The sequence below is a fragment of the Canis lupus genome, chromosome X (genome assembly GCF_003254725.2).
Source record: "Canis lupus dingo isolate Sandy chromosome X, ASM325472v2, whole genome shotgun sequence".
Taxonomy (NCBI): domain Eukaryota; kingdom Metazoa; phylum Chordata; class Mammalia; order Carnivora; family Canidae; genus Canis; species Canis lupus.
The window spans coordinates 66,193,904-66,218,387 of record NC_064281.1 but is presented as its reverse complement, the minus strand read 5'-3'; the positions used below and the strand labels follow the sequence as shown (position 1 = coordinate 66,218,387).

Genomic DNA, 24,484 nt, shown 5'->3' with positions numbered 1-24,484 from the left:
AAAAGAAAAAGAAAAAAGAAAAGCAAAGAGGAAAAAGAGAAAAAAATAGAAAAAAAGGGAGAGTGGGAGATGGTGGTGAAGAAGTGGTAGTGGAAGTAGAGAATGTAGTCTACTTGAGGGGTCCTAGAGGTTGATCCTCTTGGTTCTGTGTGTATTAAGTTCTGTATGTTAGAAGATACTCAATCTCAAATTTATATAAACCAGCAATACTTGTAGAAATCCACAACATTGACCACCAAAACATAAACAAGATAAAAAGGGGAGAAGAATGGAATGAAGAGAGAATATAGTCTCACAGAATGAACCAGTATGATATTCCACTTGTTTCTGGGTGCATGCTGGTCCTGTTTTAGAAGGTATTAACTTCCACCATTGTAGAACAAAAAAGGGCTGAGAAAACAAAACAAACAAACAAACAAAGAAAACAGAACAAAAACACATATCTTGTATATCTCCCAAAATTAAGTTGAATATGTTGAAGGGAATCCAGAATTGAAAAATATATCTAAGATCTGTAATTGTAGAAATATTAAAGTCAAAAAGGAAGAAACTTAAAAATGAATAGCTGGTAAAATATTGCAGTTAAGGTGGGAAAGAGACAAAATACTGGAAAATTTTAGTCTGATATGAAAACAAATTGTAATGGACAAAGGGAAAAAAACAAAAATTAATAAAATGGGGTGGACTACATAGACTCTAGTTCTATACAATATATTCCCTTGATTTTCCCTTGGTTCTGTAGCTTTCCAGTGCTGCTTGGTCAAGAACTTGCTTCCCCTGTCCTTCTAGCTGGTCCTCTGTGGGAGGGGTCTGCTGTGCTGATCCTCAGGTGTGTGTGCCTTGGCAAAGATGCCCCGTCCCCTGACAGGTGCCATGCTCATTGTGTACTGTTTATCTTGGGAGTCCTTTGTTCCCTGGTTGCCCCACCCCTCCCAGGCACAAGGTGAAAAATGAGGAAAACAACAATGGCGGCAGCCAGGTCTCCAGTTCTGGAGTCAGCTCCCTGCTAGTAACCAATGCAGTCTCCCAGTCCGCATTGGCATAGATGTTCCTGGGGCTGGCTGGGGTTCACTGATCTGCACAACTTGTGGGTTGCCCAGTAGCAGGAGAGTTATCACTCTCCTGGGGCCTCCCCATATCCACCTGTCCCTGGGGGAATGTAGGATCCCTGGCTTTGTCCGCTTGAGGGCCCTGGTATCCAGGGCCCTATGCTGCTGGAATCAGGCTCCTGGGGGGCGTGGCAGCTCCTGAAAGCATGGGGGCTCCTGAAGCTGCACCTCTGCCTGCATCTGGCTGCCTATCCTACTGGCTTTTCCCAAATGCCTCGGGTTGCCCACTCCAGCCCCTTATCAAGATCAGTCTGCGATCCACTTTGTGCTTTCCCCTGGGTGCACCTCCTCTAATAGTGACTCAGGGAATCTGGAGGCTTCACTGCCCCTCCTGAGAGGCTGCCACATTTCCCTGCTAAGCACTTTTCTGGCTGGGAAAAATCCAGCATGAATTTTTAAATTTCCCTCTTCTCCAGGACTGGGTTTTCCTGTCCAGGAGGCTCTGGGTGCTCAGCTTTAGCCTGGTTCCTCACAGTGCCCCTCCCCAACTTGATTCTTTTTAATTAATTTATTTATTTTTCCGCCTTCCTACTTTGCTAGCAGCAAAAACTTTTCTCTCTGTAGAGTTCTGGCTGTTCTGTCTTTAAATCTCAGGTCGAATTTGTACGTGTTCAGGATGCTTTGAAAGGTATCTAGGTAAGTTGGTGGGACCAGGTGAGTTGAGGAATCCTACTCTTCCACCATCTTGCCCCACCCTCCTCTTTCTTGCTTTTTTAAAAATTTAGGCATTTGTTGTAATGAAGATTCCTCTTAGACCTGTTTTTGCTGAAAGCCATAAGTCTAGTATTTTAGGTTTCCATTTTCATTTTTCTGAAGAATTTTATATTTATTTCTTCTTTAATTTCTTCTTTGATCTATTGATTTTTCAAGAGAGTGTTGTTCAATTTCATTTTATTTGTGAATTTTCCAGTTTTTTTCTTATTATTGATTTCTAGTTTCATTCTATTGTGGTAAGTGAAAATACTTGATCTGAACTCAGTCCTCTTGAATTTGATGAGACTTATTCTGTGACCTAATATATGATCTCTTTTAGAAAATGATCTATATGCCTTTGAGAATGTGTATACTGTTGTTATTGAACAGAATGTTCTGCATATATCTGTTAGGTCCATTTGGTCTACAGGGTTGTTCAAATCCATTGTTTCGTAATTGAGTTTCTGTCTCAATAATCTATTTTTCAGAATGGGATATTATGTCATTAACTATTGTTGTATTTCTGTTTTTGTTTTGTTTTGCTTTTTACAAATTTATTTTTTATTGGTGTTCAATTTGCCAACATATATAATAACACCCAGTGCTCATCCCATCAAGGGCTCCCCTCAGTGCCCGTCACCCCCACCCCCTGCCCACCTCCCTTTCTACCACCCCTTGTTCGTTTCCCAGAGTTAGGAGTCTCTCATGTTCTCTCACCCTCTCTGATATTTCCCACTCTTTTTCTCTCCTTTCCCTTTATTCCCTTTCACTATTTTTTATATTCCCCCAATGAATGAGACCATATAATGTTTGTCCTTCTCTGATTGACTTATTTGACTCAGCATAATACACTCCAGTTCCATCCACCTCGAAGCAAATGGTGGGTACTTGTCGTTTCTAATGGCTGAGTAAAATTCCATTGTATACATAGACCACATCTTCTTTATCCATTCATCTTTCGATGGACCCCAAGGCTCCTTCCACAGTTTGGCTATTGTGGACATTGCTGCTAGAAACATCAGGGTGCATGTGTCCTGCCTGGCATTTCATTGCATCTGAATCTTTGGGGTAAGTTCCCAGCAGTGCAATTGCTGGGTCATAGGGCAGGTCTATATTTAACTCTTGGAGGAACCTCCACACAGTTTTCCAGAGTGGCTGTACCACCTCACATTCCCACCAACAGTGTAAGAGGGTTCCCCTTTCTCCGCATCCTCTCCAACATTTGTTGTTTCCTGTCTTGTGAATTTTCCCCATTCTCACTGGTGTCAGGTGGTATCTCATTGTGGTTTTGATTTGTATTTCCCTGATGGCAAGTGATGCAGAGCGTTTTCTCATGTGCTTGTTGGCCATGTCTATGTCTTCCTCTGTGAGATTTCTGTTCATGTCTTTTGCCCATTTCAGGATTGGATTGTTTGTTTCTTTGCTGTTGAGTTTAAGAAGTTCTTTATAGATCTTGGACACTAGCCCTTTATCTGATACGTCATTTGCAAATATCTTCTCCCATTCTGTAGGTTGTCTTTGAGTTTTGTTGACTGTATCCTTTGCTGTGCAAAAGCTTCTTATCTTGATGAAGTCCCAATAGTTCATTTTTGCTTTTGTTTCTCTTGCCTTCATGGATGTATCTTCCAAGAAGTTACTGTGGCCAAGTTCAAAAAGGGTGTTGCCTATGTTCTCCTCTAGGATTTTGATGGAATCTTGTCTCACATTTAGATCTTTCATCCATTTTGAGTTTAACTTTGTGTATGGTGCAAGAGAGTGGTCTAGTTTCATTCTTCTGCATGTGGATGTCCAATTTTCCCAGCACCATTTATTGAAGAGACTGCCTTTTTTCCAGTGGATAGTCTTTCCTCCTTTGTCGAATATTAGTTGACCATGAAGTTGAGGGTCCACTTCTGGATTCTCTATTCTGTTCCATTGATGTATGTGTGTTTTTGTGCCAGTACCACACTGTCTTGATGACCACAGCTTTGCAGTACAACCTAAAATCTGGCATTTTGATGCCCCCAGCTATGGTTTTCTTTTTCATATTCCCCTGGCTATTCAGGGTCTTTTCTGATTCCACACAAATCTTAAAATAATTTGTTCCAACTCTCTGAAGAAAGTCCATGGTATTTTGATAGGGATTGCATTAAACGTGTAAATTGCCCTTGGTAACATGGACATTTTCACAATATTAATTCTTCCAATCCATGAGCATGGAATGTTTTTCCATCTCTTGTGTCTTCCTCAATTTCTTTCAGAAGTGCTCTATAGTTTGTAGGGTATAGATCCTTTACCTCTTTGGTTAGGCTTATTCCTCGGTATCTTATGCTTTTGGGTGCAATTGTCAATGGGATTGACTCCTTAATTTCTCTTTCTTCGGTCTCATTGTTAGTTTATAGAAATGCCACTGACTTCTGGGCATTGATTTCATACCCTGCCACACTGCCAAATTACTGTATGAGTTCTAGAAATCCTGGGGTGGAATCTTTTGGATTTTCTATGTAGAGTATCATGTCATCAGCAAAGAGGGAGAGTTTGACTTCTTTGCCAATTTGAATGCCTTTTATTTGTTTTTGTTGTCTGATTACTGAGGCTACGACTTCTAGTACTATGTTGAATAGCAGTGGTGAGAGTGGACATCCCTGTCTTGTTCCTTATCTTAGGGGAAAGGCTCCCAGTGCTTCCCCATTGAGAAGGATATTTGCTGTGGGCTTTTCGTAGATGGCTTTTAAGATGCTGAGGAATGTTCCCTCTATCCCTACACTCTGAAGAGTTTTGATCAGGAATGGATGCTGTATTTTGTCAAATGCTTTCTCTGCATCTATTGAAGGGATCGTATGGTTCTTGTTTTTTCTCTTTCTGATATGATCCATCACATTGATTGCTTTACGAGTGTTGAACCAGCCTTGCATCCCGGGGATAAATCCCACTTGTATTTCTGTTAATTTCCCCTTTTAGCTCTGTTAGTTTTCACTTTATATATTTAAGTGCTCCAATGTTTGGCACATAAATATTTACAATTGTTATATTTTTTGATGGGTTGACTCATCATTGTGTGATAACAGTCTTTTTCTCTTTTTATCACTTTTTACTTAAAGCCTATTTTGTGGATATAACTACCACTGATTTTTTTTTGTTATGGTATGCTTGAAATGTCTTCTTCTATCCCATCATTCTCAGTCTATGTGTGTTTTGAAGGCTAATGTGAGTCTCTTGTAGGAAACCTATTGTTGGATCTTGATTTTTAGCCATTTATCCATTCTATGTCTTTTGATTGGAGAATTTAATTTATATTTAAAGTATTGTTTATGGGTAAGGACTTACTGTTGCCATTCTGTTAATTCTTTTCTGGTATTTTGTAGATTCATTGTTTTTTGTTTCTTATCCTGCTGTCATTTTTGTGTATGTTTTGATGCATTTTGTATCAGTATGATTTGACTTCTTTATCATGTTATTTTGTGTAATTGCTGTAGTTTTTTCTCTTATGGTACTATGAGGCTTACATAAACTATCTTAAATTATAAAATCATATTTTTAATCCAATAGTAACTTAACTTCAATATCATTCCTAAACTTTACACTTTTACTTTTCCTCTCATTTACATTTTAGGTTATTGCTATTATACTTTACTTATTTTTTAATGCATAAGTAATAATGGATTATTGTAGTAACAGTTTTACTACATTCATTTGCTTTAATTTTCAACTAGAAGTGTAAGTGAATTATGGACCACTATTACCAAGTTACAGAATCTAATTTTGACTAAATGTTTACCATTGAGTGAATGTTACATTAAGTTCTAGTTCATGATTTAAATTAGCATCATTTTACTTTCACTCAAATAACTACTTTGAGCATTTCTTATTAGGAGGATCTATTCGTGATGAAATTCTTCACCTTCTGTAAGCTTGGGAAAATCTTTATCTGTCCTTCATTTTTGAGGACAGCTTTGCCAGGTATAGTATGATTGGTTGATAGGTTTTTTCTTTGAATATTTTAAATGTGTAATTCCATTGTTTCATGGCCTGAAATGTCTCTGTTGAGGAATCTATCCATAGTCTTATGGAAATATTCTTTATGTAGCTTCTCCTCTTCTTGCTTTTAAAATTCTTTTTGTTTGTCTTTGACTTTTGATGATTATAATGTGTTTCAATGTAGCTCTATTCACGTTTAATCTGTTTGGGATCTTTTGGGCCTCACGGATCTGGATGTCTGTTTCTTTCTCCAAGTTCAGAAAGTTTTCAGTGATTATTGCTTTAAATATGCTCTCTGTTCTTTTCTTTTTTTGTCTTATCCTTCTGTAATTCCCATAATGTGAATATTGTATGTTTCTATTGTGTTGAATAAGTCCTGTAGGCTTTTTTCCACTCTTTGTCATTATTTTAAAAAATTCTTGCTCCTCTTATGAAATGATTTCTAATGTCCTATCCTTTGTTGTTGTTGTTGATGTTTTTATTTTGTTTTAATATTGTATTTAAACTCAATTTGCCAATATTATTGTCCTATCCTTAAGTCAGTGATTCTTTCTTCTGCATGGTTGAGCCTGCTTTTGAAGTTCTCTATTGAATTAATTTCAGTTATTGTATATATATATTAATTTTAGAGAGATAGAGCACTACTGGGGGGTGGGGGGAGAGAGGGAGGGGAAAGAATGTCAAGCAGACTCTGTGATGAGCATGGAGCATGATGTGGGGCTCAATCTAATGACACTAAGGTCATAACCTGAGCCAAAACTATGAGTCAGATACTCAACTGACTGAGCCACCCAGGCACCCCTTAGTAATTGTATATTTCTACTATGGGATTTTTGGTTTTTTATGGTTTCTATTTGTTGAATTTCCTATTTTGCTCATTTCTTGTTTTCCTAATTTTTTTTCATTGTCTCTATGCTTTTTAGTTGCTAATCTTCTTTAAGATAATTATTCTGAATTCTTTAACAGTTCATAAATATTTATTTCTTTAGGGTAAATTATTGGAGCCTTGTTAGTTTCTTCTAGTGGTGACATATTTACCTGAGTTTTCATTGTCTTTGATTCCTTACATTGGTATCTGTACATTTGAGTAATTGAGCTTTTCTTCCAGGCTTTATAAGTTTGCTTTGGTGGAGACAGATTTTCACCATTCAGTGCAGTTTGGGTTTCTGGGTTGTCTTCTGGTAGTGTTCTTGAGCAGGTGGGACCTGCTATTAGAGTATATTTTGGGTGAGGCAATCATTCAATGTTTGACGTCAGATATAGAGGGGATGTGATACTGATAACAGATAGGGTTTCTGGCTTGGTTTCCTGCTCATATGAAGCTGTAGCATGGGCTCTGGGGGTGCCCTGAATATCTGGTTAGGCTTACTGGATGGTTGAGCCTGGGTACAATATTTAGTAGTAAATGAGACTATGGATTAGCTTCCCTGCCTTTGCAGGGCAGCATATTGGAACCCAGGGCCTGGGCTCATTGTTTGGGGACCCTAATCATGCAAATATGTGACTGAATTCCCTGACCAGGTGAAGCCACTAGTTTTGCTCTACAGATGGGGAAAGCTATAGGCTGTGCTCACTGTTCAAGTGCCACTGTGAGCAAGATATTGGAGAGGCTACACAGCTTCCCATATGTTCTGGTTAGGCCTTGTTAGGAAGACTGAAGGCTATATTTATAAATGAGAGGGGCTATGAATTAGTTTCTTTTTCCAGGTGCAGGTGGGATCTACCACTAGGGTATATAAAGAAGCAGTTCTCAAGTTTATAAAGCTCTTTGTTGTCTTACCTCAAGGCAAGACATGCCCCAAGTTCCCTGGCCACACAAGGCCACTGGTTTTGTTCTGCTCTCTGTTGGCTCTGCCTGTCTATCTCTCAGCCTGAGCATTGCTGGGTTACACAGCTTCAGGGTCTTATTGCCAGCCATTCTGTTGAAATGGGGTTAGGAAATACTCTCTACAGTGGGTGGAAAAATGTCTCAGTTTCTTTGTTTGGGCAGAATAAACAGGGGCCCTCCAGGCATGTTACCCTTTTCACAAACAGGCTTTCCAGTTTGGAGGAGCTGGGAGCTATAAATTAATCTCCCTGTCTTGGCTATAAATTAATCCCACTGTGTAGGCAAAGTGGGGGAATACTCCATGCCTGGTACTGGTTTTGCTCTGGGGGAGATCGGCTCCATGTGCATCTCAGCAAGAGCATTGTTGGTCTATATAGCTTCCATATGCTCTTGCCAGACCCTATGGCCAGATGTAGCCAAAAGACACTCTCCCCATTTGGGGGTTTGCCTGGCAATGGGCAAACCAGACACTAAAGTCTGCAAAACTCTTTTGAGGACCCAAATCAGGCAGATCTTCATCTCAACAAGGTCTCTAATCAAAGGGTACCTCCAACTAGTAGAATTGCTAGTTGGGATTACTATTGGGGCACTGCAGATATGAACTCTGTTTTTCAACATTTGTGTACCAGTTGTTGCAAGCCCCCTACCTTCTCTCTAAAAGATCGCCAGTAGTTGATATGTGCAGATTCCACTGTAGTCTCCATGGGGTGAGACCACATCAGGAGGCCCCAGAATTCTGGAAAACCTAATTGTCCCCTTGGCATCTTATTTTCCACTGGAGAAACTGGAGACTCAGGGAAGACCTCTTTGTGTTGTGCTGTGCTGGCCTGGAGGAGGGTCAATGTGGTCCCTGTGTAGCTACTTCTCTTACCTTTCTAATGCAGGCTGTTTTAGTCTCCATGGTGCAGGAGGGTGCTTAAACTTCATTCCTATGCTATAGGATTCTCTCAATGGTGTCTTGTTTATGAATAATCATTAGTTGTTCTTCTTGTGAGGGGGATTGAAGTCAGGAAAGACCTATATTACTCTCTTGGTGATGTCACTCCCCCCAGTCAGATTTTTGAGGAAGGTTATTTTGTCATGTGGTCAACGTAACTAAAAATGCCTCCTCAAAAAACATCAATATGTGAACAAACACAAGTTTTTAAGTTTTGGTGAATTAGTTCCATTTTTTCTATAATTTATTGCATTTCAAAAAAATTATAGAGATAACTTTTAGGTGATGATCCATTTCACTATTTTTTTCTGATTGCTGTTTCTACTTGTACAGAGAAACACAGTTTGCACTCAATTTCAATTTTTTAAAGATTTTATTTATTCATGAGAGATACAGAGAGAGAGAGAGAGAGAGAGAGAGGCAGAGACAGAGGCAGAGGGAGAAGCAGTCCCCATGCAGGGAGCCTGACAGGGGACCCGATCCTGGGTCTCCAGGATCACACCCTGGGTTCTAAACCACTGAGCCACCCGGGCTGCCCTTAATTTCAATTTTTAATATGTTTTGTAACTAAAGATCAGAAATTACCTAGTGTTCAGCATTAGCTTGAGTAATGTACCATTTAATGTATTAAAGTATACTAAAACATGAAATAACAATTGCCTTGCTAAATTATGGTAAGTTAATGATTGTAATAACATAAGACCATTCTGACCTCTGAATTAGTCTCATGGCATTTAAACAGTCTTCCTTTGATATCAAATCTCCTTTCTAGGGGATCCCTGGGTGGCGCAGTGGTTTAGCGCCTGCCTTTGGCCCAGGGCGCGATCCTGGAGACCCAGGATCGAATCCCACATCGGGCTCCCGGTGCATGGAGCCTGCTTCTCCCTCTGCCTATGTCTCTGCCTCTCTCTCTCTGTGACTATCATAAATAAATTAAAAAATTAAAAAAAAATCTCCTTTCTAAAAATTGCAACTTTAAATAAAATATATATGCATATATAGTACCTTAACACATATAAAGTATTACACAGACTATTTTTACTTATATTTCTTATATGACTCATATATAGTTTATGTATATAATACTTCAAATACTTTATAAACAAAGTATATTCATACATATGGAGCATTCAATATACTATACCTTTGACTCATATATCCTAATGTCATTTTACAAATGAAATAATAGTAGTAGCAAGTCGTATAAGATAAGTTTTCCATCTTCATCTCAACTGATATCTTCATATCATTTTGCTATAGCAAAGTCTTAGTGTTTATTGTGTTACTTTTACTTGAATTATGGTGATGATAACCACATATAGAACTGAAATGTATGGTACATACCAAGAGTGGCTTCAAACATGTGAAGAATAGTTGTTCCCATAATTTGCTTTAGGTTTAGCTGTTTCCAGAGAGCCATTGCAGTTATAAGATGGATAAATGTAAGGATTGTCCTCTTTAGTTTCATGAATCATAAAGCTATTTTAAATGAAAAAATCAATATGAAATATTTCAGGATAATTTAAAAATAAAATACATAGTGTTAAGTGTTACAGTAAAATGGATTGTTACTATATTCTACAGGAAGCAAATAAATGAAATCATCCAGAATTCACATTATATTGATATAACAGATATAATTAAAAAATGGCATCCTCATAAAACAAAGAAAACCATTCTCCTTTTATTCAATTTCTCACTAAAACTAGGGTCTTTGTTAGGAAATATTTTCTATTCTTCCTTAGAATGTTTGAAAAATTACTTTGATATTTAGATAAATGAAGGAAATACAATTTAAAAAATGTTACAGATTAATTTGGTTAGTGCTGACTTTTTCTCAGGAAATGTGTCAAAGAGTTATCTGCCATAAATACATTTAGCTATGTAATATTTATGGTTAGAAACATTGTTATCTCTGGCTTCTTCTTCTCTGCAACCCCACCTCCTACTGAAAAATAAATACAATAAACTGTCTACTAAAATTCCTTCTAAATAAGATTGAGTTTGGTTTCTTTTTCAGTATTTACAAGCTTTAACTGTCCTTTTTTTTAATTTTTATTTATTTATGATAGTCACAGAGAGAGAAAGAGAGAGAGGCAGAGACATAGGCAGAGGGAGAAGCAGGCTCCATGCACCGGGAGCCCGATGTGGGATTCGATCCCGGGTCTCCAGGATCGCGCCCTGGGCCAAAGGCAGGCGCCAAACCGCTGCGCCACCCAGGGATCCCTTTAACTGTCCTTTTAAGAGAACTTACATGTAATTTTCTTCCAAAGAACTTTGGTGGTGGAGATACAGGACTTCCAGAAAGGATACTCTGATGGGATGAGCTCCAGCTGTTCTGCACATAGATTTTTTTTAAGGGAGTAAGGAAAGGTTTAGCCATGAGTTTAAGGAAATTTGAAACACCATAGCCCACATTGATTCTACATTGCTAAATATTTAAATTTCAAGATAAATTAGAGAGGGTGACAAAACATGAGAGACTCCTAACTCTGGGAAACGAACAAAGGGTAGTGGAAGGGGAGACTACTGGGGGAATGGGGTAACTGGGTGACAGGCACTGAGGAGAGCACTTGATGGGATGAGCAGTGGGTGTTATACTATATATTGGCAAATCAAAATTTAATAACAATAATAATAAAATAATAATAATAAAATAATAATAAAAATCTCCAGGCTTGATTCTTAAAAATGGCAAAGTATTGCTAAAAGGCAAATGCTTACTTATACTGATAACTTAGAAAATCTGTCTCAGGGCAGCCCTGGTGGCGCAGCGGTTTGGTGCCGCCTGCAGCCCAGGGCGTGATCCTGGAGACCCTGGATCGAGTCCCACGTCGGGCTCTCTGCATGGAGCCTGCTTCTCCCTCTGCCTGTGTCTCTGCCTCTCTCTCTCTCTGCGTCTCTATGAATAAATAAATAAAATCTTTGAAAAAAAAAAAGAAAATCTGTCTCACATTTCTATCATCTATCTATCATCTATCATCATCATCTATCTATCATCTATCAGTGATGGAGAATGACTTACTGAAGGGAAAATGCAAATGGAAGATTCTTTTTAGCTGCCATTCTAAGTATTAAGGGACCTTTTTAGCCAAAAGCATTAAATATAAATCCCCCTTCCAATTGTCTTAGTTGGAAAACATACACAGAGAAAACACAGTTGACAAAAGTAACACAGACACATAATACTTAGACTGAATATAGAGAGTTGCAGCATCAAATTGTCATGGTATACTGCAGAACGTTTTGGAGGTAAGCTAATACATACAAATCAATTGGTAAATACTTGATACTTAAAGTATACTTTGAGTGAGGGCATTAGTATAAAAGTAAGTTGTAGTAATTATGGACACTGAAACAAGAAATCGGCATTTTATCACTTTAACAGTGGATCCACACCAGATCTACACAGAGCTTATTCTTATAGCCACACTGGTTATGGGTGGGCATATAACATTGAGACATGGCCATTTTGATTGGGCCATATTGCAATCAAGGATATTTTTACATTGCTACTTTGATAGAGATATTTTGACATAGGGCAATTTGTTGCAGACTATAAAACATTGCTCTTTCTGATTTAAAAAAATAATAAAGATTAAGTAATATGTGAAATACACACCATGACTCATTCCTAAGTTTCAGCTTATGTCCACAACTACCTCTGGAGAGTGGAGGATCCTGGATCGATAATGTTAGAGATGAGACAAGATTAGGTATTTGGAAAGACAGGTTGATACAATTAGGAAAAATTACACAGACCCAGTATTTCTCCTCTGTTGTTTAAATATCTTTCTTTTGTCTTTGGGCTCTCCTTTTCTGCTTTGTTTTTGAAATCTTCTTTAAAATAAAACAAAAAACCACAACAAAACAAAAAAAGAAAATCATGACTCTTGAAAGTGTGATTTCCGTGAAGCTTGAAAAGAAAGATTTACTTGTGTCTATAGCTAGTCCCTGTGATATTTGATCCCTGATGTCATAGTAGTTAGAATCAGGGGTTTCTGACCATTCCATACAACAGACCTTAAAGGGGCTACCTTTCCTTCCATAGTGGACTTAATTTCATTGGTCCAGGTCTCTTTATCTGGCAGGCAAACAAGTATTATATAACTGATGTGATGAAAAGAGCCCTATCTAAAATTTGGACATGGGGATCATAAACCAGATTCTCTAGCTTCAAAAATATGGTTATACTTGGGAGAACAATACCATAGAAAACAGTAGGGGAGATCTCAACATGTAGAGGGACTGGCATGTATCTCGCATTTGTTCAGTTTGGGCTTAATTTAAATTCATTAATCCAAACTCAGCCCTTGATTCAACTAGGTAAATGAAAAAAAGTGTTTTAGGAAGAATGTAAGGTAGAAAATTACAGAGTAGAATGCAGGCCAGGCTGACATGGTGAGATTATTTTTTGAGATCAAGCCCTATAGGTAGTGGTAAAAGTAGTGTGGCACTCTGCTCTTATGAGCACATGGGGGTACAGAAAGAATAGTAGCTAGCTACTGATGACAATTTTCTCCAGAGTCAGTGACTATATCAGATCCTTGAAGCAGGTTAACAATACAAACCAGAACACTGAGGAGAGTAATGAACTGTTAGTGTTTATATTGGAACAACCATTAGAAGGTGGGACTATCTTGGTCATCCTACTTTGAAGTCACTGTTTTTAGACCCAAAGCTGAGCCTATTCATGTTTTTCAGAAACACAGTCAATGTGGCTTTCATTTTCTCCATCAAAAGTAATTCGTTTTCCGTATTTTATTTTAGAAAAATATGAAATATCCTATTTAGTATTACATAGCCACAATCATTAATTCCTTTGTTCAGTAAGGTTGATGATGTGGCAGTGTGAGACAGATGGGTTCAGTAAAGCATTAAGCCATGGTCTAGCTTGATAATTTCAAAGGACAAAGAAAAGCCATATGGAGGGGTCCATTAGGACATGATAAGGAAAGTCAGAAGATTCCCATTTGAATTCATGATCAAAGCACAAGACATCATCTGAGGATTGGGAAAGGCAAAGAAATCAAGAGAAGTTTCTGAACTCTCTGATGACATTCCAAGGAATAAAAAAAAATTGTGTACAGGAATATACACAAAAGGTCCATATAATCTATCTCTACCTGACTAGGTGCCCTATGTATTGGAAGTCATGGGAAAAGCAGTTCTTCTCTCCAACGTCAATAAAATCTTTCCAAATGTCATAGATTAAGGCTCTATCTAGAGTGACAATACCCAGAACAAGGAGTAGACTGCACCATGGAGGGCTGGATTTTCATCTGATTTTCTCAGATGAACTTCTGGCTTGAAAATGTATGATAAAATTTTTGTAATGGACCTAACAGCACTATCTGGGCATACTACAGTTCCTTAATTTATTAATATTCCTACTCTCTGAGACCACTCCTTCAGCACACCCTGTCTCCACAAACCTCCCATTTCTCTTCCATCTTCTTTATTCTCAGTTGATGACCTTGCCTCTTATTTCACTAAGAAAATAGAAATGATCAGAAAAGAACTATTTTTATCTTCCCACCACCTACCCGTATCCATAAACTATTTGGATAAAGTGTCTCTGCTTATATCAAAGACCAACTCCTCCAAATGTGCTCAGGATCCTTCTTCTTGCCCTCTCAAGGACTTTATTCATGCAATTATTTCCATTCTATCTTGTAGTACAACTTTTATCCTTCTCTACTGGATCATTCCTTTAAATTACAAAAACAACTCCACATTATCTCCCAGCCACTGTCTCGTTTTTCTGTTTCCTATCACTATAAAACATTTCAAAAAAAGGTGTCCACCCTTATTGTCAATTGTCACTGCTCCCTAACCTCTCATTAATTGTCAATCCATGCCAGGTCTGCTTCTATCCCCACTACTCTGTTAAAACTGCTCTTGTCAAGGTTGTCAATCACCTCATGTTGCCAAATCCAATGTTATTTCTCTCTTCATCTGACTTTTCTCTCAGTAGCATTTAATGTAGTGAGCTATTCCCTAATTCCAAAAATACATTCTTTTCTATCTTTGCTTCCATGACATCGCATGCTCCTGCTTTTTCTCCTATTGCTGTATGTACTAATGTGTGTTTTTAAAAAAATATTTTATTTATTTATGCATGAGAGACACAGAGAGAGGCAGAGACATAAGGCAGAAGGAGAAGTATTTTTATTATTTATTATTTATTATTTTTATTTTTCTCTTCACTGTCAATTTCTAGTTCAAGATATCAATAGCTCTCTCTTAGACTTCTGTCAGATTCTGAACTCTTCTTTCTCCTTCCAGGTATGGAACGCTGAAAACCATTCTCTGCATAGCATCCAGAAGCACTCCCATGAAAAAAGCCTTCAGTGTGACTTTCCACTGAGCTGACAATAAAATTAAATGTCTTAACAACATCCAACAAACCATAGCATGATCTGTCTATTGACTTTCCTGCCATGTTGATTTTCTTTCTTTGAACATATCAAGCCTATTTTTCTCTTAGGATTATTGTAGTTGCTCTTCTCTCTGCTTAGTTCTTTCCATGACTTTTTTTAGAGAGGGAGGGGGAGAGACAGAGAGAGAGAGAGAGAAGCTTAAACCTAGTGTGGAGCCCAACATGGGGCTCAATATCACAACTCTGAGATCATGACCTGAGCTGAAATCAAGTCAGATGCTTATACAACTGAGCCCCCAAGGTGCTTCTCTCCTTGACTTTCTGTATGAAAGGGTTTTTTTCCCTCAGCTTTCAGTATCAATTCAAATATCATCTCTCCAGATAGTCTTTCCATCTAACATTGCCCCACTTCCAAGTCACTGCTACATCACCCTGTTTCCCAGACTTATAGAATTTATCACAATCTGAAATTATCTTATTTTTTCCTTATTTGTTCACTGGCTGCCTCCTCTCCCCTCCCCAAAGGAAGTTCCATGGGGATAAGAATCTCAGATACCACTGTATTCTCTGAGTATACAACAGTTCCAAGCATATAGTAGGCAATCAATATTTTTTGCTAGATGGATAAATGATGATGTCTAATGAACACTACTGAGTGTATTTCTATGATAAAGACCAAAGTGAATAACATTGTTTTCTTCTCATATGGAGTCTACAGTCCTTTTGCTGTGACTCTGTACTTTAATGGCCTCTTGATGTATGTATATTAAAAGAACACTAATCTCAGATGAGGAATAGTCTGAAAAATAAATAGGGCATAATAAGTTTTCAATCAGAACCAGTCTACTGATTATGCAGGATGCTTTATTTCTCTATCCTTCTGACTACCTACTCTTTGGTATTTTTGTTTCCTCATAAGAATAGGAATGAGAAATAAAATTTGATACTCAAATCAATCAATTTGGCTTACATTAGCAATTACATTAATTACATTTATCTGTATGTTGGCAAATTGAACACCAATAAAAAATAAATTTATTATTTAAAAAAGGTTGTAGAAGGAAAATATTGTGAGGGGAAATTTTATTAATTTTTTGTCTAGGGATTAAATATATCCATATTTCCTCTTGCCTCACTTCATGATCAGGACTAAAGATAATTAGGTATTGAGTATTTAAGATCTGGTTAACAGTGATTACCTATCTAGGGACTAAATGAATCAAAGAAGTGGAATAAAGGGAAAGAAATAGGTAAGTCCTGTCAGTAAGGAACAGTAAGTCCCTTACTCTAGGATTACTACAATAATCAGAAAGGAGCTGTTTATTTTCCTGCTTCTGCCTCAAATAATAGTTTTGTCAACAAAATAGTGACTCTAGGCCCTCTTTGAACTCTTTGGGTCATCTGTGAAGTGCATATTTACTTTCTTAATGTTCTTTAAGTCATGCTAGACTTGCCTGGGAACTCGGAGAAAAGTTTCACATCCATGACTGAAAAAAAATCCATAAATATATAGAAAGTGCATATATGGAGCAAAAAGAACTCATTGAAAGCACAGCTTAAAACATATCAGGTATGTCTCTGTGAAATTCTCCTTAACTCCAACTCTAAATTGGTGATTTTCTTTTCTTCATTTCCCTGTTCTTTTCCTCTGCATCATAGTTTATTTTCATCACTTGACACGATTGTGATGTTATCTTTAATTTTGTTTTACTTCTTTAATATTTTCTTTCCCAGTAGATTCTAAATGGGTGGGCACATATTTTGATCACCTATTAATTTGCAGCATCTTGAACTAAAGTTGAATGACTGAATCAGCTTGTTAACCAGCTACTATTAGCAGGTAAGGTACTATGTGAGCATAAAAAATGAACGTGGTAATACTTGTCATCAAGGAGCTCACAAACTAGTGGGGAGAAAAGTACTTTTAAAAAGCCAACAACAGTAGATTGTTATACTTGAGACTTGAATTTATGTTAAATTAGCATAGAGGAAGGTCATTTTAAACTTTATACTGTGAAGTCAGGAAGGATTTATGAAAAGAAATGCTTAAGCCAAGATATGAAGATTGAGTTTACATGGACTGAAAAGGAGAAAATTACATGCAAAATGGAACAAAATATAAATAGAATTTGTAAAGAGGAAGAAAGCAATAGAGAACTTAATACTTTAAAGATACTGTTTGGTTGTCTTTGAACCTCCATTCCTCTTTTTTCCTCTGGCCACTTTCAAATTTTTCCCTTAATTTTTGGTTTTCAGCAGTTTAACTGTGATGTGCCTAGCTGTAATTTTCCTCATGTTTGTATTGCTTCAAGTTTGCCGAGTTATTGGCAACTGTAAGTGTATGTTTGCAACAATTCAGTGAAATTTTCATTCTTTATTTCTCCAAATATTTTTTCTGACTCCATTTCTCTGGTATTCCAACTTATTTGTAAGCTACACTGTTTCCTTATAGTCATCTTTATTTCTCTGTCTTTAGATGATACAATATCTTTTGACCTATCATCAGGTTCACTGGCACTTTCTTTTGTGACCTGCATTTTGCTATTGAGTCTATCCAGTTCTATTTACAATAGCCAAGACATAGAAGCAACCTAAGTGTCCATTGATAGATGAATGGACATTATATTATATATTATGTATTATATATATAATGGAATATTACATGCCATGAAAAATAATGAATCTTGCCATTTGTAAAAACATGGATGAATCTAGAAGGTATTATTCTGAGTGAAATAATTCAGAAAAAGACAAATATATGATTTCGCTTATATGAGTTATGTAAAAAACAATACAAATGAACAAGCAATGGAGCAAAACCAGACCCATAAATACAGAGAACAAACTTATAGTTGTCAGAATGGACAGGTGGTAGACAAAATGGGTGAAGGAGAGTCCGAAGTACAGGCTCCTAGTTATGGAATGAATAAATCACAGGGATGAAAGGGACAGCATAGAGAATATGGTCATGGTACTGTAAGAGCATTGTATGGTGACAGATGGTAGCTACTTTTGTAGTAAGCACAGAATAGTGTATAGAGAAGTTGAATCACTATACTGTACACCTGAAACTAATGTAAACTTGTGTGTCAGCTAACTTCAATAAACAATGAAAAAGTGAAAAAGTATGTATTAACACACAATACAATCTTTAAAATTATCCTTTAACAGAAGACATGAACAGACATTTCCCCGAAGAAGGCATGTAAATAGCAGACACATGAAAAGATGCTCAACATCACTCATCATCAGGAAAATGAAAATCTAAACTATGATGAAATATCACCTTACACCTTCCAGAATGGCTAAAATAAAAAACACAAGAAACAACAAGCTTTTGTGAGGATGTGGAGAAAAAGGAACACTTGTGTACTGTTGGTGGGAATGCAACCTGGTGTGGCCACCGTGGAGGACAGTATGGAATATCCTCGAAAGGTAAAAATATCACTACTCTAACATCCAATAATCACACTACAGAACACTAATAAAAAGTATAAAACACTAATTCAAAGGGATACATACACCATTATTTTACAGCAGGATTATTATATCTTTATTTAAATTCAATTAATTAACCTATAGTGTATTATTACTATTCTAAGGGTAGAATTCAGTGATTCATCAGTCTTATATAATACCCAGTGCTGATTAATTCACATGCTCTCCTTAGTGTCCATCATCCAGTTACAGAATCCCCCCACCCCTGCCCCTCCAGCAACCCTCAGTTTGTTTCCTATGATTAAGAGTCTCTTATGATTTGTCTCCCTCTCTGATTTGCTCTTGTTTCATTTTTCCCTTCCTTGACATATGATCTTTGGTTTTCTTTCTTAAATTTCACATATGAGTGAGATCATATGATAATTGTCTTTCTCATATTGACATTTCACTTACCATAATATCCTCTACTTTCTTTTTTCTTAAAGATTATTTATTTATTTGTTTATTTATTTATTTATTTATTTATTTATGATAGACAGAGAGAGAGAGAGAGAGAGGCAGAGACACAGGAGGAGGGAGAAGCAGGCTCCATGCCGGGAGCCTGACGTGGGACTCGATTCTGGGACTCCAGAATCGCGCCCTGGGAAAAAGGCAGACGCCAAACCGCTGAGCCACCCAGAGATCCCTAATATCCTCTACTTTCATCTATGTCCTTGCAAATGGCAAAAAAAAATTTTTGATGACTGAGTTGTATTCCATTATGTGTATATGGTATGTATATATATGTAAATATATACACTATACATATATATACATACCATATCTTCTTTAACCATTCATCTGTCTATGGACATCTGGGCTCTTTCCAAAGTTTGGCTATTGTGGATATTTCTTCTATAAACATTGAGATGCAGGTGCTCCTTTTTTTTTTTTTTGTCTTTTTTACTGGTGTTCAATTTGCCAACATACAAAATAACACCCAGTGCTCATCCCCTCAAGTGCCCACCTCAATGAGCGCCACCCAGTGATCCCCAAACCCCACTCTCTTTCCCTTCCACCACCCCTAGTTCATTTCCCAGAGTTAGGAGTCTTCCATGTTTTGTCTCCCATTCTGATATTTCCTAACCATTTCTTCTCCCTTCCCCTCTATTCCGTTTCACTATTATTTATATTCCCCCAAATGAATGAGACCATATAATGTTTGTCCTTCTCCGATTGACTTATTTCACTCAGCATACTACCCTCCAGGTCCATCCAAGTAGAAGCAAATGGTGGGTATTTGTCATTTCTAATGGCTGAGTAATATTCCATTGTATACATAAACCACATCTTCTTTATCCATTCATCTTTCGATGGACCCCAAGGCTCCTTCCACAGTTTGGCTATTGTGGACATTGCTGCTAGAAACATCGGGGTGCACGTGTCCCGGCATTTCACTGCATCTGTATCATTGGGATAGATCCCCAGGAGTGCAATTGCTGGGTCATAGGGTAGGGCTATTTTTAACTATTTTTAACTCTTTGAAGAACCTCCACACAGTTTTCCAGAGGGTCTGCACCAGTTCACATTCCCACCAACAGTGTAAGAGGGTTCCCCTTTCTCCCCATCCTCTCCAACATTTGTTGTTTCCTGCCTTGTTAGTTTTCCCCATTCTCACGGGTGTGAGGTGGTATCTCATTGTGGTTTTGATTTGTATTTCCCTGATAGCAAGTGATGCAGAGCATTTTCTCATGTGCTTGTTGGCCATGTCTATGTATTCCTCTGTGAGATTTCTGTTCTTGTCTTTTGCCCATTTCATGATTGGATTGTTTGTTTCTTTGCTGTTAAGTTTCAGAAGTTCTTTATAGATCTTGGACACTAGCCCTTTATTCGATACGTCATTTGCAAATATCTTCTCCCATTCCGTAGGTTGTTTTTTAGTTTTGTTGACTGTATCCTTTGCTGTGCAAAAGCTTCTTATCTTGATGAAGTCCCAATAGTTCATATTTGCTTTTGTTCCTTTTGCCTTCGCGGATATATCTTGCAAGAAGTTGCTGTGGCCGAGTTCAAAAAGGGTGTTGCCTGTGTTCTCTTCTAGGATTTTGATGAAATCTTGTCTCACATTTAGATCTTTCATCCATTTTGAGTTCAACTTTGTGTATGGTGCAAGAGAGTGGTCTAGTTTCATTCTTCTGCATGTGGATGTCCAATTTTCTCAGCACCATTTATTGAAGAGACTGTCTTTCTTCCAGTGGATAGTCTTTCCTCCTTTATCGAATAGTAGATGACTATAAAGATGAGGGTCGACTTCTGGATTCTCTATTCTGTTCCATTGATCTAGGAGTCTGTTTTTGTGCCGGTACCACACTGTCTTGATGACCACAGCTTTGCAGTACAACCTGAAATCTGGCATTGTGATGCCCCCAGATATGGTTTTCTTTTTTTAAAATTCCCCTGGCTATTCTGAGTCTTTTCTGGTTCCACACAAATCTTAAAATAATTTTTTCTAACTCTCTGAAGAAAGTCCATGCTATTTTGATAGGGATCACATTAAACATGTAAATTGCCCTGGGTAACATTGACATTTTCACAATATTAATTCTGCCAATCCATAAACATGGAATGTTTTTCCATCTCTTTGTGTCTTCCTCAATTTCTTTCAGAAGTGTTCTATAGTTTTGAGGGTATAGATCCTTTACCTCTTTGGTTAGGTTTATTCCTAGGTATCTTATGCTTTTGGGTGCTATTGTAAATGGGATTGACTCCTTCATTTCTCTTTCTTCAGTCTCATTGTGAATGTATAGAAATGCCACTGACTTTTGAGCATTGATTTTGTATCCTGCCACACTGCCAAATTGCTGTATGAGTTCTAGCAATCTTGGGGTGGAGGCTTTTGGGTTTTCTATGTAGAGTATCATGTCATCAGCGAAGAGGGAGAGTTTGACTTCTTCTTTGCCAATTTGAATGCCTTTAATGTCTTTTTGTTTGATTGCTGGGGCTAGGACTTCCAGTACTATGTTGAATAGCGGTGGTGAGAGTGGACATCCCTGTTTTGTTCCTGATCTTAGGGGAAAGGCTCCCAGTGCTTCCCCATTGAGAATGACATTTGCTGTGGGCTTTTCGTAGATGGCTTTTAAGAAGTTGAGGAATGCTCCCTCTATCCCAACATTCTGAGGAGTTTTGATCAGGAATGGATGCTGTATTTTGTCAAATGGTTTCTCTGTATCTATTAAGAGGATCACATGGTTCTTGGTTTTTCTCTGATATGATGAATCACATTGATTTTTTTTTGAGTGTGAACCAGCCTTGTGTCCCAGGAATAAATTCTACTTGGTCATGGCAAATAATTTTCTTAATGTACTTTTGGATCCTATTAGCTAGAATGTTGTTTAGAATTTTTGCATCCATGTTCATTGGGGATATTGGTCTGTAATTCTCCTTTTAGGTGGGGTCTTTGTCTGGTTTTGTAATTAAGGTGATGCTGGCCTCATAGAACGAATTTGGAAGTACTCCATCTCTTTCTATCTTCCCAAACAGCTTTAGTAGAATAGGTATGGTTTGTTCCTTAAACGTTTGATAGAATTCCCCAGGAAAGCCATCTGGCCCTGGACTTTCGTGTCTTAGGAGGTTTATGATGACTGCTTCAATTTTCTCCCTGGTAATTGGCCTGTTCAGGTTTTTTATTTCTTCCTGTTCCAGTTTTGGTAGTTTGCGGCTTTCCAGAAATGCGTCCATTGCCTAACTTATTGGCGTATATCTGTTCATAATATGTTTTTTAAAATCATTTGTATTTCCTTGGTTTTGGTAGTGATCTCTCCTTTCTCATTCATGGTTTTATTAATTTGAGTCTTTTCTCTCTTCTTTTTAATAAGACTGGCTAATGGCTTTTCTATCTTATTAATTTGTTCAAAGAACCAACTCCTGGTTTTGTTGATCTGTTCCAAAGTTCTGGTCTCGATTTCATTGAGTTCTGCTCGACTCTTTATTAACTCTCCTCTTCTGCTGGGTGTAGGATCTATTTGCTGTTTTTTCTCTAGCTCCTTTAGGTGCAAGGTTAGCTTTTGTATTTGAGATCTATCCAGTTTTTGGATGTATGCTTGTATTGTGATGTATTAGCCCCCTCAGGACTGCTTTTGATGTATCCCACAGATTTTGAGTTGTTGTATCTTCATTCGCATTACTTTCCATGAATTTTTTTATTTCTTCTCTAATTTCCTGGTTGACGATTTCATCTTTTCGCAGGATGGTCCTTAACCTCCACTTGTTTGAAGTCCTTCCAAACTTCTTGTTGTGATTTAGTTCTAATTTCAAGGCATTATGGTCTGAGAATATGAAGAGGATGATCCCAATCTTTTGATACCGGTTCAGACCTGATTTGTGACCCAGTATGTGGTCTATTCTGGAGAAAGTTCCATGTGCACTTGAGAAGAATGTGTATTCAGTTGAGTTTGGATGTAAAGTTCTGTAGATATCTGTGAAATCCATCTGGTCCAGTGTATCATTTAAAGCTCTCATTTCGTTGGAGATGTTGTGTTTAGAAGACCTATCGAGTGTAGAAAGCGCTAGATTGAAGTCACCAAGTATAAGTGTATTATTATCTAAGTGTGCCTTAATTTTGGTTATTAATTGATTGATATATCTGGCAGCTCCCACTTTCGGGGCATATATATTGAGGATTGTTAAGTCCTCTTGTTGCATAGATCCTTTAAGTATGATATAGTGTCCCTCTTCATCTCTCACTACAGTCTTAGGGGTAAATTTTAGATTATCTGATATAAGGATGGCTACCCCTGCTTTCTTTTGAGGACCATTTGAATGGTAAATGGCTCTCCAACCTTTTATTTTCAGGCTGTAGGTGTCCTTCTGTCTAAAATGAGTCTCTTGTAGACAGCAAATAGATGGGTCCTGCTTTTTTATCCAGTCTGACACCCTGCGCCTTTTGATGGGGTCATTAAGCCCATTCACATTCAGAGTTACTATTGAAAGATATGAGTTTAGTGTCATCATGATATCTATTTGGTCCCTGTTTTTGTGGATTGTTCCATTGGACTTCTTCTTAAAGGGGAATTTTAAGAGTCCCCCTTAAAATTTCTTGCAGAGCTGGTTTGGAGGCAACATATTCTTTCAGTTCCTGCCTGTCTTGGAAGTCCTTTATCTCTCCTTCCATTCTGAATGACAGCCTTGCTGGATAAAGTATTCTTGGTTGCATGTTCTTCTCATTTAAGACCCTGAATATATCCTGTCAGCCCTTTCTGGCCTGCCAGGTCTTTGTAGTGAGGTCTGCTGTTACCCTAATACTCCTCCCCATAAAGGTCAGGGATTTCTTGTTTCTTGCTGCTTTAAGGATCTTCTCTTTATCTTTGGAATTTGCAAGCTTCACAATTAAACGTCGAGGTGTTGAACGGTTTTTATTGATTTTAGGGGGGATCTCTCTATTTCCTGGATCTGAATGCCTGTTTCCCTTCCCAGATTAGGAAAGTTTTCAGCTATGATTTGTTCAAATACATATTCTGGCCCTCTGTCCCTTTCAGCGCCCTCGGGAACCCCAATTAAACATGGGTTTTTCTTCCTCAGGCTGTCACTTATTACTCTTTTTTTTTTTTAAAGGTTTTACTTATTTAATCAAGAGAGAGAGAGATAGAGGCAGAGAGAGAAGCAGGCTCCATGCAGGGAGCCTGACGTGGGACTCGATCCCGGGTCTCCAGGATCACGCCCTGGGCTGTAGGCGTGCTAAACCGCTGAGCCACCTGGGCTGCCCTGTCACTTATTACTCTTAATCTATCCTCATGATCTTTTAATTGTTTTTCTCTTTTTTCCTCAGTTTCCTTCTTTGCCATCAACTTGTCTTCTATGTCACTCACTCGTTCTTCCACCTCGTTAGCCCTCGTTGTTAGGACTTCTAGTTTGGATTGCATCTTATTCAATTGATTTTTAATTTCTGCCTGATTAGATCTAAATTCTGCAGTCATGGAGTCTCTTGAGTCCTTTATGCTTTTTTCTAGAGCCACCAGTAGCTTTATAATAGTGCTTCTGAATTGGCTTTCTGACATTGAATTTTAATCCAGATTTTGTAACTCTGTGGGAGAGAGGACTGTTTCTGAATCTTTTGTGGTGTGATTTTCCTTCCAGTCATTTTTCTCTGTGCAGAGTGGCTATAAACA

At 37.8% G+C, this 24,484-nt stretch overlaps 1 long non-coding RNA gene across 1 annotated transcript; it reads right to left on the bottom strand.

Annotated features, from left to right (window-relative positions):
* Positions 1 to 6,812: 6,812 nt before the first annotated feature.
* On the bottom strand, positions 6,813 to 12,508 carry LOC112649279 (uncharacterized). The gene is made up of 4 exons (XR_007409528.1): positions 12,287 to 12,508; positions 10,779 to 10,862; positions 9,869 to 10,003; positions 6,813 to 6,967 (listed from the first exon to the last, which is right to left on the bottom strand). It is a non-coding gene; the product is annotated as an uncharacterized LOC112649279 (long non-coding RNA).
* Between the last annotated feature and the right edge of the window lie 11,976 nt (positions 12,509 to 24,484).